General features: G+C 39.1%; 1 protein-coding gene, 1 non-coding gene and 1 pseudogene across 4 annotated transcripts in view; 1 reads left to right on the top strand and 2 right to left on the bottom strand.

Moving 5' to 3' along the window:
* Usp12 (ubiquitin specific peptidase 12) overlaps positions 1 to 15,467 on the bottom strand; it is an 87,740-nt gene that overhangs the window by 61,106 nt on the left and 11,167 nt on the right. The gene's annotated exons all lie outside the window — the stretch shown is intronic.
* On the bottom strand, positions 9,632 to 9,737 carry LOC150057153 (U6 spliceosomal RNA). The gene has a single exon (XR_016537214.1). It is a non-coding gene; the product is annotated as a U6 spliceosomal RNA (small nuclear RNA).
* LOC150057152 (large ribosomal subunit protein eL43 pseudogene) lies at positions 13,952 to 14,293 on the top strand (annotated as a pseudogene).

The raw sequence follows: 15,467 nt of genomic DNA, 5'->3' as shown, positions 1-15,467 counted from the left end.
CTAGAAACTTATATACATGGTCTTAAAATTTCAGAATTTTATCCTCAAACCAATTCAACAATCCTTTCAAATATTATCCTAATTTTATAAAGTCTTCTCCTTAGTACTTTAAATCCTAAGAAATTTGATTCATTCTTTTACATGTAAATTAAGCAACATCTACATATAATAAACCCAAAGATTTTAAAATTTGTAAAATATCCAACTGCTCTAAACAGGATCATTAGTAGACTAGGGACAACTAAATAGTAGAGAGTTTGCTTACCATGTGCAAGGCACTGGGTTTAAGTCAAAGGGAGTCAGAGGAAACAGAGGAAGACAGACAGACATAGACACAGACAGAAAGGGACTTCCAAGTCTTCCAATAGTGACCAATCCAGCCCAAACTACAAACTAGAGACTATCACTGAACTTCAAAATGCCACACAAGACCTACTATAAAGAACTGTACAGCTATTCCAAATGAAAAGAAAGTCATTGGGGAAACCTACTGTTTTGAATTGAAACTATTAAGATAAACTCACTTAAAAAAAAAAAATGGGGCTGGGAGTTTGGCCTACTGATAGAGTGCTTGCCTTAGCATGCACTAAGACCCAGGTTCGATTCCTCAGTACCACATACATAGAAAAAAAGCCAGAAGTGGTGCTCAGACTCAAGTGGGAAAGTTCTAGCCTTGAGAAAGGACAGTGCGCAGGCCCTGAGCGCAAGCCCAGGATAGGCAAAAAAAAAAAAAAAAGGGGGGGTGGGGTCCTGCCTAGGCCCACTCAAGAGTCTAAAAGATCCTGACACAGTAGAAAGGATCCTCTATTTCAGTTTGTAAACAACATCCTCCACTAAAAGACACTTCAACTGCCAGGCGGGAGAAAGGAAATCCAAGATGAGTCCTAAGTATCTCAAACCATTAAGTTGGGAAGTACCCAAAGAAGGATTACAATAAGACAAAGGGATGGAAGAGTCACCATGAAATCTACTGACAAAGCAACAATTTGCACACCAAAATTAATACTGATAATGGATCATAGCTACTGAAGAAATTAAAGTCCATTCTGGTATAAGTACCTAAACAAATAAAAGGTAAGCTTCTTTCTTACAATAAACTATAAAACTTACAAAAAGGCTTAAAATTAGTAATCACAATTTGATAAAAAATAGGCTATCTACTTTGTCTCAATAGTATTTTCTCCCAAATTAACTAACTATAGAGAAAAACAATAATTTGACAGTCGAAAACCTGGTAGACTAGTATCTCTGCTTAAAAGCTTAACCTAAATCTAATCATGAAGAAATACTAGTCAAACCAAACCTGTTCAAAATAACTAGCTTGTACTCCTCAAAATTACATCTCTAATCCTAGCTACTCTGGAGGATGACATCAGAGGATGAGAGTGCATATATATATATATATATATATGTTTCATTTTATGTTGGATATTATTAAAACAACTGACTACATTTAAAAATGGACTGTGGAGCCGGGCACAGTGGCTGTAATCCTAGCTACTAAGGAAGCTGAGATCTGAGGATCAAGGTTCAAAACTAGCCCGGGCACAAAAGGACCTGAGACTCCTGTCTCCAATTAAACAGGAAGTGGGGCTTGGCTCAAAGGTAGGGTAGTAGCCTTGAGCTAAAGAGCTCAGGAATAGCACCCAGGCCAAGGGTTAGGGCAGTAGCCTTGAACTAAAGAGTTCAAACCCCATGACCCACCCACCCACCCTTTGTACTCCTTTGTACTCCTTTGTAAATTACTCAATAATTATAAGACAAATTGTATCCTTATTCTTTTTTTTCTTTTTTGTTTTTTGTTGTTGGATGTGGGGCTTAGTGGTAGAGTATTTGCCTAGCATGCATGAAAACCTAGGTTCAATTCCTTGGTACCACATACATAGAAAAAGTTGGAAGTGGTGCTATGGCTCAAGTGGTAGAGTTCTAGCCTTGAGAAAAAGGCCAAGTATAGTGCTTAGGCCCTAAGTTCAAGCCCCATGACTAGCAAAAAGAAAGAAAGAAAGAAAGAAAGAAAGAAAGAGAGAGAGAGAGAGAGAGAGAGAGAGAGAGGGAGGGAGGGAGGGAGGGAGGGAGGGAGGGAGGGAGGGAGGGAGGGAGGGAGGGAGGGAGGGAAGGAAGGGAAGGAAGGAAGGGAAGGAAGGAAGGAAAAGAAAAGAAAAGACATACATACATACATACATTTGTAAATTTCTTGTGTTAGAAAGTAGAAAATTTGATTAAGAAAATCATAGAACCCAGACAGCAGAAGTTTCAAGCTAAAGGTCTGGCTAAGTGTACAGAACCTGCCTGGCAAGCCATGTTCAAACTCTAGTTCAAATCTAGCACTTTAAAAAGAAAAACATACTTTCTCAAAAATGTTTATCCTCACCTTAATACTTCAGACATAATTTCTGCTTTATAGGAGATAAAAAAGGTAGGACAAATTAAAAGACACCACAAGGAAAATTCAGATAAATCCATAATAGAATATTTCTACTAGACAGTCCATCTGTTTAAAAACTCAGTGGGAAGAGGACCTCAAGAGACAGCTCTAAATTAAAAGAGATGTAGCCACCAAATGAAAAGCATGAATCTTGATTAGACTGTGTGAGGTTCCAAAACAAAACAAAAAACGAAGCAAAAAGACCACACAGAAGACATGTCTAAAACAACTGGGGCAACTAGAATATGATCTGAATGTTAGATGATGTTATTAAATTTCCCTCACACTCCCTGGGTACGAAAATGGAGCCCTTGTGTGAAAATATACTCCTATGTAGAGCTGCCTACCTATCATTCACTGCTTAGTATTCAATTCCTTCATCAGACATGTAGATAAACATGTCTTAAGATCAAAATGCTTCAACAGCACCTAAGGAAAAGAAGACATAAGGGTGTGTAATTCAAAGAGAAGACACTGAAGCTTCCCAGGGAAATATGTCTTTAGCACCAAATTATGCTACCTCTGAGCTGCCTGGAACATTCCCATATGCTTCCCTTCCACAAAACTGTTCTAAATTTTGACTGAGCATTTTTACCTTAAATAAGGTAACCTATGACAAGCCAAGAGAGGTAAGATGTCATTAAGCCAGGTGCCACTGGTACAGGCCTGTAAGTCCCCATAAGACTCTTACCTCCAATTAACCACTCAAAAACTGGTAGCAGAGCTGTGGCTCAAAGTGACAGAGTGCTACCCTTGGGCATAAAGTACAGGGACAGTGCCTAGGCCCTGAGTTCAAAGTCCCACAATGATGCCTCCCAAAAAGATGTCATTAAAACTAAAATTTCTTAGTGTTTTATTACATAGATTAATATGTACCTATGACATACAAACCCTCAGCCTAATTTTAATTATGTTCTAAAATCTAAGTGCCAGTGATTATACATAGAGATTCCCTTCTTGAATACTTGTCTGTTAAACATGTCATTTGAAATATGAGGTAAAAATCAGTGTTAATAAATTCTTTAAAGAAAAAAAAAAAACTAAAACTTCTTAGGCCAAGCACCAGTGGCTCATGCCTGTAATCCTAGCTACTCAGGAAGCTGAGTCCTGAGGATCAAGGTTCAAAGCCACAAAGGTTCACAGGCACAAAAGGGCTTGAGACTCTCATCTCCAATTAACCTCTGGAAAAGGGGAAGTGGGGCTTGGTTTAAGGGTAGGATGGTAGCCTTGAGCTGAAGAGCTCAGGGACAGCGCCCTGGGTGAGTTCAAGCCCCAAGACATAAAAAAAACAAGAACTAAAACTTCTTTTAATGACACAGGAATTCATAGTATGTCATACTGAATGGGAAAATACAGAATAATTAGCAGAGAAATAAAGATTGCAAGACAGGAACTACCATTTACACACAAGACACCTGACATTCAGTGTCAGCGCTTTGTTATTAAAGCAGTATTTTAGGGACAAACAAGTGAAGATGACATTTACAATGATGGCTGACTTCAGATCTGAGGGATTCCTAGCTCTACCAGTTTGACTACTCTCTGACCTTAGGGAAATTTGTACTTCAGCTTTGTGCCAACCTCAAAAAATTGTTGTGGGAATAAAATTAGTTAATATGTGTAAAAACAGAGTAATGTCAACTACCTATTGTTAGCAGGTATTATAATTTTTTTTAAATGCTAAGAGGATTTGGTCACAATCATTAAACGGCAAAAAAGAACTGGAACTCTGTCCAACAGACACCCAATCTCCACTGGACTTCCCTCCCTTCCTTCCAATGGCAGGATCTCCTGAAATACCAGTAAGTTTTCCTTCTAAGAAAGACAGGCAGTCAAAGACATGAAACTCTGAACTTCTTTTTTTTTTCTTCCTTATAGCAACTGTAGGCAAAGAATCAAGTTTTTTCAGAATGTTGGACATTCTAATTTTCTATGAAAAATGAAGAAGCTCTATAAACAAGTGAGTTTGGGGGAAATTTTTTTTAAAAGAATCCCTGGATGGGGCTGGGAGTTTGACCCAGTGGTAGAGTGCTTGCCTAGCATGTACGAAGACCTGGGTTCGATTCCTTAGTACCACATACATAGAAAAAAGCCAGAAGGGGTACAGTGGCTCAAGTGGTAGAGCTCTAGCCTTGAGAAAACACAAAGACTGTGCTCATACCCTGAGCCCACGCCCAGGACTGGCCAAAAAAAAAAAAAAAGAATCCCTGGAAATCAACCTGTTAGTTGAAGGCTTCCTGCATAATTGTTTTCCTCTAAAGCTTGTTAATCCAGTTTGGTAGCTTCTCAGAGAGAAAGACAAATTAATATTAACTTAAACACAAACCAGCTCCCACTTGCCTTCTATCTAAATTACTATATTGAAGAAATTTGTTTAGATCGGCTTATCACTATGAAATATCTGGTTCCTATGCAAGAGTTGTCACAAGATTCCTCCTAACAATAAAACTCTATAATTTTGTAACATTGAACTTTTGTTTCAATAAAGAAATGGCAACAACCAAAAAATATCCAAAACATGAAATTTTCAAAATACCCGAAATTCCTTGACAGAAGTAAAAATTTTCATATCTGCTCCCCACCCCCAGCATGATAGGTCAGTCAAAATATTGAAAATACTGTATAACATTAACTTGTAGCCATACATGTACAATGTACATGAAATATAGATAATTTGTATTTAGACTTAAATCCATTCTTATTATGTATGTACAAATATCCTAAAATCAGAGAGAATTCCAAATCTAAAACCCTTCTATTCTCCCCCAAAACTGAATAAAGACTATTTAACCCATAACAGATTTGGTAAATCCCAGTACTAACACACACACACACACACACACACACACACACACACACACACACACACACACTGCACCCTTAAAAGAAAACAATAAAAAGAAAATAAAGATATGGCACATAGAGAAAAAATGTCAATAGACTAAAGTCTCATCTAGGGATGGGGAACACCAGCCCACTTGCTGTCCTGGCAACACTAGACCAGAAATTCAAATCTAGGAGCTCTTTTCAAGCCAATACTGAATAAATCTAAGCCTGTACAGGATGTCACAAATATCCAAGTGGCTTTTAACCAAAAAAAAAAAAAAAAAAAAAAAGTTCTGCACACCAAAGGTTATAAGCATAGATCAAAAAAACAATTCTATGGGCTGGGAGTTTGCCTAGTGGTAGAGTGCCTGCCTAACATGCATGAAGACCCGGGTTTGATTCCTCAGTACCACATACATAGAAAAAAGCCAGAAGTGGTGCTGAGGTCAAGTGGTAGAGCTCTAGCTTTGAGAAAGTCCAAGGACAGAGCTCAGCCCTGAGCTCAAGCCAGGACTGGCCAAAGGAAAAAAAAAAATTCTACAACCAAAGCTAGTCACAAACTAGTCACTCATGGCTGGCATTATCAGAGTTACTAGAATCAACTGAGCCCAGCAGTTCCAGGATCATCTTAGCACTGCAGCAAGATCCTGTCCCAAAACAACAGGACATAAAGTATAATGGGTGTTTCACTTAACAATGGATATACATTCTAAGAAAAGTTTCCTTTGTTTCATCATCATACAAACATCACGGAATCATGGAACATGCTTTACAAAAACAAAGTCAATGGTAATAGGCAATATTGATCTTATAGTTCATATGCCTACAGAAGACACTTAAATACAGTGGCCCTTAGGTATCAACAGAGAACAGGTTCTAGGAACGCCATCTCATATCATATTTCTTGTAATAATTATGAAACCGTATAATACTTGCATAGACCCTAAGTCCAACCACTTGCATAGTTCTATTATTTCTAGATGGTTTGTAATTCCTTATGCCATAGAAATGCTATATAAGTAGTTATATTTGTTAAAGAGTAACATAAAAAAGCCTGTACATATTCTGCATATATGCAGACATCCTCAATCAGAAGTTGCATTGATGTGGAATCCAGCAATAAAGTCAACTATAGACTGACTAAAAATAAAAAGAAAACTATGTCAAGGGCCGGGAGTTTGGACTAGTGGTAGAGTGCTTGCCTAGCATGCACAAAGACCAGGGTTCGATTCCTTGGTACCACATACTTAGAAAAAGCCAGAAGTGGTGCTGAGGCTCAAGTGGTAGAGCTCTAGCCTTGAGAAAATCCAAGGACAGTGTTCAGGCCCTGAGCTCAAGCCCAGGACTGGCAAAAAAAAAAAAAAAAAAAGAAAGAAAGAAAAGAAAAGAAAAGAAATAAGCACTACAGGATAGCTAGAGTAGCTATACCTACAACCAGTCAACAAAAAAGGTCAGGGACTGCTTGTCTACAATACACACCCACACACACACACACACACACACACACACACACACACGCATATGTGACACAGTGGCTCACGCCTGTAATCCTAGCTACTTGGGAGGCTGAGATCTGAAGGTCGAGGTTCAAAGCCAGCCTGGGAACAAAGGGATCTGAGACTTCATCTCCAATTAACCTCCAGAAAATGAGAAGTGGGGTTTCGCTCAAGAGCAGGGCAGTAGCCTGGAACAGAAGAACTCAGGGACAACGCCCAGGCCTAAGGGTAGGGTGGTTGCTTTGAACTGTAGAGCTTAGGGAGAGTGCCCAGGACAAGTTCAAGCCCCAGGACCCACCAAAAAAAAAAAAAAAAAAGAAAAAGAAAACCCTTCTGAGATGTGGCAATCCTCAAGTTAAAGAGTTTCTTCTGTATTATCCTTAACCATTAACATCCATTTCACATCCCTCTGCAATATCTATATCCTCTACAATGTATAAGGTAGTACCTTGGATAGCCTTTCCTCCTCTTCCTTTCTGAGGAGGCAATATCTGCTTAGTCATGTTAGGCTCACACATTATGTTTACATGAAACTCACCTACCACCTTATTCTAAAGGTAAGACATTTGATCTAATCTTACCATCCTAAAATACATTCCAGTTTCTGTTGAGCAAGACCAGGCAGTGTTGGAATAACCCAGATTTTCATAACTTCTCACGCAACACAGCCTCTATATAGAGTGATAATATAGTACTAGTGGCTGATTTTTCTGGAAGGCGCCACTCAGTTGCATCATTACCTTCATCCTGCTGTGATTGGAAGTATGCTAACAGCACTTAAAGTCAGTTTCCCTTGTGCCCCCATAACTACAACAGACAATAACCACCTCACATATTCAGTGATTGCTAAAACTCTGTGTTTACAAATCTGTTCAACTTCTTTCCAGTTCTTTACCACAACCTCAAACTTATTAAAGGCAGAAAAAAAGACAATTTTGCACATTTAATATGATGTAGTTTGTTAACAAGTTTGTATTTTTTTTAATGTACCCACAATGAGGTCACAGAAAATGACAGATCACTAAAAAGTTCATGCTCAAATCCCTAGAACCTGTACATAGGTTATGTTTTATGGTAAGGGAGAATTAGGATTGCAAAAGGAATTAAGGTTGCTAAAATCAAGTGGCCTTGATTTGGACAGATTATCCTGTATTATCCAGGTGGACTCTGTGTAACTACAAAGGTAGTGTGAGCTTAAGAAGGAGGCAGGACAAGTCAGTATCAGAACAATCTGAATGACTACCCTGGCTAGTTGAAGATACAAGGACCTAGAGTTCAGTAACAAGAGTAATTTCTAGAAATTGGACAAGCAAGGAAACTCATTACCCAGTAAACTCATTTTAAATCTCCAGAATAATGGAATAAAGAATGGATTATTATGATTAACTAACGTTGGAATCATTAGTTACAATCTCAAGTGGAAAGTAACACTGCATTTGTGTCTCAAAATGGTACAGTGCCAGTAGGGAGCAGAAAAGGCCAAGTAGACTAAGGCCATGAGTTCAAACCTTAGTACTAGCATAAACAAAGAATTTTATTATCATCACATCTGAAAAGTAAAGTACACCTGCTGTACATTTAAATTTCTGAATTATATGCTTCAGCAAGAGAAGATAACCAGGCACGGATAGCTTATGCTTGTAGTCCTTGCTATGTGAGGCTGAGATTTGGGGTCACAGTTCAAAACCGGCCCAGCCCAAAAAGGACAAGTCTATGAGATACTTAGCTTCAATTAACCATCAAAAAGACAGAAATGGAGCTATGGTACAAGTGGCAGAGCACTAACCTTGAGCCAAATAACTAAAGGACAGTGCCCAAGTCCTAAGTTCAACCCTTCATAGCAGCACTGAAAGAAGAAAAGAAAGGGCCAGGAGTTTGGCCTAGTGGTAGGGGTGTTTGCCTAACATGCATGAAGACCCAGGTTCAATTCCTCAGTACCACATACATAGAAAAAAGCCGGAAGTGGTGCTGAGGCTCAAGTCCAAGGACAGTGCTCAGGCCCTGAGCTCAAGCCCAGGACTGGCAAAAAAAAAAAAAAAGTCATTGATGACAAAAGGAAAGAAGAAAAAGGGGAAGCAATGAGGAATGGAAGGAAGGAAGGAAATGAAGATACTTTTTCTTTTTTGTGCATATGCCAATCCTGTGGCTTGAACAATGGGCCTGTACATTGAGCTTTTTGTGTTTAAGGCCAGTACTCTTAACACTTGAGCCACAGTTCCACTTCTGGCTTTTTTTTGATAGTTAATAGGAGATAAAAAAAAAAAGTCTCAGGACTAGGAGTTTGGCCTAGGGGTAGAGTGCTTGCCTAGCATGCACGAAGACCGGGGTTCAATTCCTCAGTACCACATACATAGAAAAAAGCCAGAAGTGGTGCTGAGGCTCAAGTGGTAGAGCTCTAACCTTGAGAAAGTCCAATGACAGTGCTCAGGCCCTAAGCTCAAGCCCAGGACTGGCAAAAAAAAAAAAAAAAGTCTCTCAGCCTTTCCTGCCTGGGCTAGCTTTGAACCACAATCCTCAGATCTCAGCTTCCTTAGTAGCTAGTATTTACAGGTTTGATCCACCGACACCTGGCCTGAGGATAATACTTTAAAGGAATTGGGCAACAAGTTAATGACCTTAAAATATTCACTTCTGAAGAACGGAAATGAAAAAATTGACTACTTTTGTGAAGTATTAGTCTTACTGATCATAGTTCAGATGCAGAATCCCACATCGTCATTCACTAGTACTACCAAAAAAATGTGTGCAATTGATCAGAGGCAGAAATCAAACAGCAGAATGCCTGCTAAGTCCTGAATTCAAATCTCAGTACTGCTGGGGAAAAAAGTGTATGGAAAAGGATTGACTTCTTTCATATTATTCAAGCTCATTTTGCATTATTCATAAGACTATAGTGCACTTCACAAACTGTGTGTCATTCTTGCACAGGAACCATATTAATCTTCTATGTATCATTCCAATTTTAGCATATGTGCTGCCGATGCAAACATGGCTTAACTTTTATTTTTAAGCTCTACCCTATTCTTTTAGGAATACAATTATGAAAATACTCTGCAAATGTAGAATTTCTATTTATAAGCTTCATGCATAACAATATAAGTCTACATTATCTTTAAATGGTTTTATCTTTGCAAAATACATTTCAAAGTAGTTAAAAACTATTATGAATCCCTAATGAGCTACTTGATCTATCAACAATTACCAACAGCTGCTAAAAACCACTTGGTGAAAGCTGACTGGTAGCATAATAGAAGTCTTCAGGCAACTGGAAGCCAACTGTCATCTCTCTATAACAAGGGACAAGATACTGTATGCTACGATAGAGCGATGTGACAAGAAGTACATACCACCTGTTTTTTCACCACCACTCTTCCCTCTTCCAAAATATCAAGGAATGTGGATAAAGCCGCTTGCTAGCAGAGATAGGAAACCTTTGTTCTACAAAGAGCCATTTGGATATTTATAACATCATCAAAGGCAAATGGACCACAGGAAGTCAATGAGAATTATTTGTGTCCATCTTGTCAAATACAAATGATTTCACTAGCCATATTTGCTCACTTTACAGAAACTATATATTAAACATCACACAAAGCTGCAATCCACAAAATGCAGGAAAAGAGAAAAAGCTATGGGATTATGATGAAAATAAAGGGACTCATACTTACAAAACAGGGGAAACAAATGCAATCTATGTACACAACTATATAAAAATATTTGAAAGCTGGGTGCGGTGGCTCACGCCTGAATCCTAGGTCAGGATTACAGCCTCGCTGGAGGCTGAGATCTGAGGATCAAGGTTCAAAGCCAGCCAGGGAAACAAAAGGACCTAAGATTTTTATCTCCAATTAACCTCTAAGAAAAGGGGAAGTGGGGCCCAGCTTAAGGGTAGGGCGGTAGTCTTGAGCTGTTAAGAGCTCAGGGACAACGCCCAGGCCAAGTTCAAGCCCCATGACCCACAAAAAAAGAAGAGATTTGAGATAAGCAATTTCAACAATGACCGAAACTCAAAGGTATTAAAGTGTGTGTGAGAGTATGTGTGTGTGCGTGCACGTGCGTGTGTGTGTGTGTGTGTGTGTGTGTGTGTGTGTGGTGATGAGTAAATGATATTTTTAATTATAGCTAGAACAAGTAGCTAGTTAGAAGCAGTATGGTACAGGGACAAAAGCACTAGACAGAGTTCAGGCAGACTATGAAATTTAAGCTACTATACTATCAATGGGGGAAAAATTGCCCTTCCTCTTCATAGATAGGATAGTTTACTTAATATAATTTTGTACTTTCTAAAGTAGTCAATGGAGCACAGAAATGTAGCCCATGTTCTTGAGAAGCTGAAGTAGGACAATCAATTGAGCCCAAGTTTAGATGCTAGCCTAGACAATACTGAGATGTCCTATCAAATAAACATTTTTTTAAAGAAAAGTTAAAAGTAACTACTATTTCCAAAGTAATTATATATGTCATATTAGGTTTTAATATACCATTACTCCAAGTACTGTTAGACCACTTGTAATCCTAGCCACTCAGGAGACAGAGATCTAAGGATCACAGTTCGAAGCCAGCCTGGGGAAAGAAAGTCCACGAGACACTTACCTTCAATGAATTACCAAAAAGCTGGAAGTAGAGCTATGGCTCCAGTGGTAGAATGCTAGTCTTGAGTAAAAAAGCTCAGAGCAACAATCAGGCCCTGATTTCAAGCCCCAGGCCCAGCAGCAAACACACCCCCCGACCCCCCCACACACACACATTTTAGCTAGCACAGAAAGAGGGAGGCAGAGATGAGAAGACTTATGGTCAAAGGCCAGACAGGCATAAATGCAAGACCCTTTGCCAAAAATAACTAAAATAGAAAAAGAGACACGATTCAAGTGGTAAAGCGCCTGGCTAAGAAGTGCAAGGCCCTGAATTCAAACCCCAGTATCACCGACCCCACCAACCAAAAAAGATAAACATTAACTCAAATTAATTTTCAAATTCCTCGTTTTGTTAGTATAAAAATAACCTATTTAAAATGCCAGGCCCTGGTGGCTCACGTCTATAATCCTTGCTACTTAGGAGGCTGAGATCTAAGGATCACGGTTCAAAGCCAGGATGGGCACAAAAGTCCATAAGAGTCTTATCTCCAAGTAATCACAAGAAAACCACAAGAGGTGCTGTGGCTCAACATGGTAGAGCACTAGCCTTGAGCTGAAGAGCTCAGGAACAGCACCAGGCCCAGAGTTCAAGCCCCATGACCAACAGAAGAAAAAAACACAAACTTATTTTGCTACTCACTTCTAAAACTACTCATGCTATTTTATTATTTTCCAGAGTCAGTATTAAAATACTACATTGTTCCCAAACATGGCAAAAATACAGTAATACTTACAACCATCATTACACTTATTATACACATATAATTCTGGAGTTATACTAATGTTCTAGTCTTAAATTTCTCAAGTAGGCCATATCTATGCAATCTAGCCTTCTCTATGAATGTCCATTAACATATATAGAGTCTTGGTAACACTAATGTCAATCAAAAGTAGATCCAGGAGCAGCATGGTGGAACATAACTATAAACCCTGCCATCTGGGAGTTGAAGGTGTGAGGCTCAGGGTCTGAGAAATGTCCCAGGTAAAAAGAGAAAGATCCTTTATTGGAAAATAAATAAAGCATGAGATCTGAGGATTGTAGTTTTAAGCCAGCCAGGGTACACAAATCCAAGAGACCTATCACCAATAATTCAACAAAAAGTTGGAAGTGTAGGTGTGGCTCAAGTGGTAAATAAAGCCTCAGCCTTAAACAGAAAGAAAGCTAAAAGAACAAGAGCTAGCCCTGGCTGGATGCCTGTAATCCTAACTATTGAGATGGTTGAGATCTGAGGATCGTGGTTCAAAGCCAACCTGGGAAGGAGGGGGTGGGGATTAAAAGAAACATTTATGACCAATTAACAAGCAAACACACCTGGATGTGTGATAGGGAGCCAGCATGAACGGAAAAGATTGAGCCAGAGAGTAAGGTCCAGAGTTGAGCTCTAATACTGTCACACACTAGCAGCAGAGAAGGATGTTAACTACAACCCAGACCCTTAGACAGCAGTTATTAGCAAAACTAACATCTGGCATGAAACCCCGTAAACAAACAGAAGTGGGGCTTTAGGACATAAGGAAGTAAAACTTGTTCATAGCAAGAGCCAGAGGCTTAGAAGGAACAGTAATCTACAAGCTCTTTAAGATCAAAACTACCTTTTAAATGAACAATTTTGTGAATTATGTCTCTCAAACCTGGAGGGGAAAACAATGAAACAATAATAAAACAGGCTAGATATAGTGGTGCATGCTTGTAGTGGAGGATGAGAACAGAGCTCCAAGCAAGCCTAGGCTACATGGCAAGATGCTAGCACCAAAAAGAAAGAGAAAAACATTAAAACAAACTACACAGAGAACAGGTGAGTCATTACACTTTCATATCTGTAATTTAAAAGGGAAATTTATGATGCCTTCAAACAAGGGAATTATGCAAATAAGTCACCAAGGTTAGGTTTTCAATTTATAAAGAAAAAACAAGCACAAGTAAGTTGAGTGTCAGTCAAGACATCTGCAGCCATCACCTGAAAGCAAGACAGGTCTTATTCAATTGGGTTTCCTATAGGGAAGACAGAAACTACTCCAAATTTTAAAACTGTAATAAAAACAAATTAATCTGGTAAACAACTCTTTTCAAGAAATGCATGAAACTAAGAATGACAACAATAACCTTAAAAAAATGCCTAGCAGAATCAAAGGACAGTGTTTTTGGTCAATTATATCTAGTTTCAAGCCTCTGACATTTCAAAGTATTCCATACTTTGTTCGTTTTTTGCTTTTTGTTTTGTTTTTGGATGGGTTGGTCCTGGGGCTTGAACTCGTCCTGGATGCTGTCCCTGAGCTCTTCAGTTCAAGGCTACCACCATACCCTTGAGCCAAGCCTCACTTCCCATTTTCTGGAGGTTAATTGGTCCTTTTGTGCCCAGGCTGGCTTTGAACCTTGATCCTCAGATCTCAGCCTCCTGAATAGCTAGGATTACAGGCGTGAGCCACTGCGTCTGGTAAACAACTCTTCTTATATCATCAGAGAAAATCATTGTCTACATCAAATAATGAACAGTGCAAAACTTGACCTAACCAGGCCCTATAAGAAATAAAGTTTCTGCTCTCTGGGCCTGGACCTGAGTTGCGGCCATATGGCCAAACACACCAAGAAGGTCAGCATTGTTGGTAAATATGGCACCTGCTAGAGTGCCTTACTCCAGAAGATGGTGAAAAAAATTGAAATTAGCCAGCATGCCAAGTATACCTGCTCCTTCTGTGGCAAGACCAAGATGAAGAGGCCAGCTGTGGGCCTCTGGCACTGTGGTTCCTGCATGAAAACAGTGGCTGGTGGAGCCTGGACCTACAACACCACTTCAGTGGTCACAGTCAAGTCTGCTATTAGAAGACTGAAGGAATTAAAAGACCAGTAGAAGCTCTACCATCTGAGATATCCCTACCCTACAATAAATGGGTTAATTTATATAACAAAATAATAAAAATAAAAAAACAAAGTTTCTGTCTTCAAGTCTAAAACCTAATTTTATTTTAAAATTTATTAGGTTACCACCTAATCACCCTCCATAAAGAATATCTTTTTTCTTTTTCTTTTTCTTTTTTTTTTTTTGCCAATCCTGGGGCTTGAACTCAGGGCCTGGACATTGTCCTTGGGCTTTCTCAAAGCTAGCTAGCACTCTACCATTTGAATCACAGCACCACTTCCAGCTTTTTCTATGTATGTGATACTGAGGAATCCAACCCAGGGCTTCGGGGCTTCATGCATGCTAGGCAAGCACTCTAGCACTTAGACCACTCTCCTAGCCCCACAAGAATATCTTAATAAAGCAAACAAAAAATTAAAATTAAAAAATCCTGGCAACATCAATAAAGGAAAATAATAAGAAAATATTCAAGAAAAATACAAAATTTATTCAAGATAAATTAGATTAAGATAATCACATGCCAGGTTTCAGTGGCTTTGTAGCTATTTAGGGGGCTGAGTTTTGTGAATCAAGGTTCAAAGCCAGCCACACAGACAAATCTAAAATCTCCAAGTAACCAGGTAAAAAAAAAATTAGAAGTAGAGGGCCAGGAGTTTGGCCTAGTGGTAAGAGTGCCTGCCTAGCATGCACAAAGACTCATGTTCGATTCCTCAGTACCACATACATAGAAAAAGCAGGAAGTGATACTGTGGCTCAAGTGGTAGAGCTCTAGTCTTGAGAAAGCCCAAGGATGGTACTCAGGCCCTGAGTTCAAGCCCCAGGACTAGTGAAAAAAGGAAAGGAGAGGAGAGGAGAGCAGAGGAGGAAGGGAGGGAAAGCTTTTATTTTATTCTCTTCCTATCCCTAAGACTTTATTGATTACATGTATCCAGATGGGCTCTTTCTACTTTGAGAATTACAGAAGTTCTCTTTCCAGAGATCCCTCAAAAAATCTAGGTAGACCAATACTATATACTACTCCTATTATTTCAGACCTTTATAAAAAGTTATGCCAGGTACTGGTGCCTTATATCTGTAATCCTAGCTACTCAGGGGGCTAAGATCTGAGAACTGAGGTTTAAAAGGCAACCTGACAAATCAGGGCCCACAAATCTGAAATGCATTTCTAACCAGCAAAAAAGGTGAAACTGAAAACAATTCAAGTGGCACAGAGCCAAAAAAGCCAAGC

This window comes from Megascapheus bottae, chromosome 11 (genome assembly GCF_031878675.1).
Source record: "Megascapheus bottae isolate mThoBot1 chromosome 11, mThoBot2.hap1, whole genome shotgun sequence".
NCBI lineage: Eukaryota > Metazoa > Chordata > Mammalia > Rodentia > Geomyidae > Megascapheus > Megascapheus bottae.
This window is presented reverse-complemented; position numbering and strand designations above follow the sequence as displayed.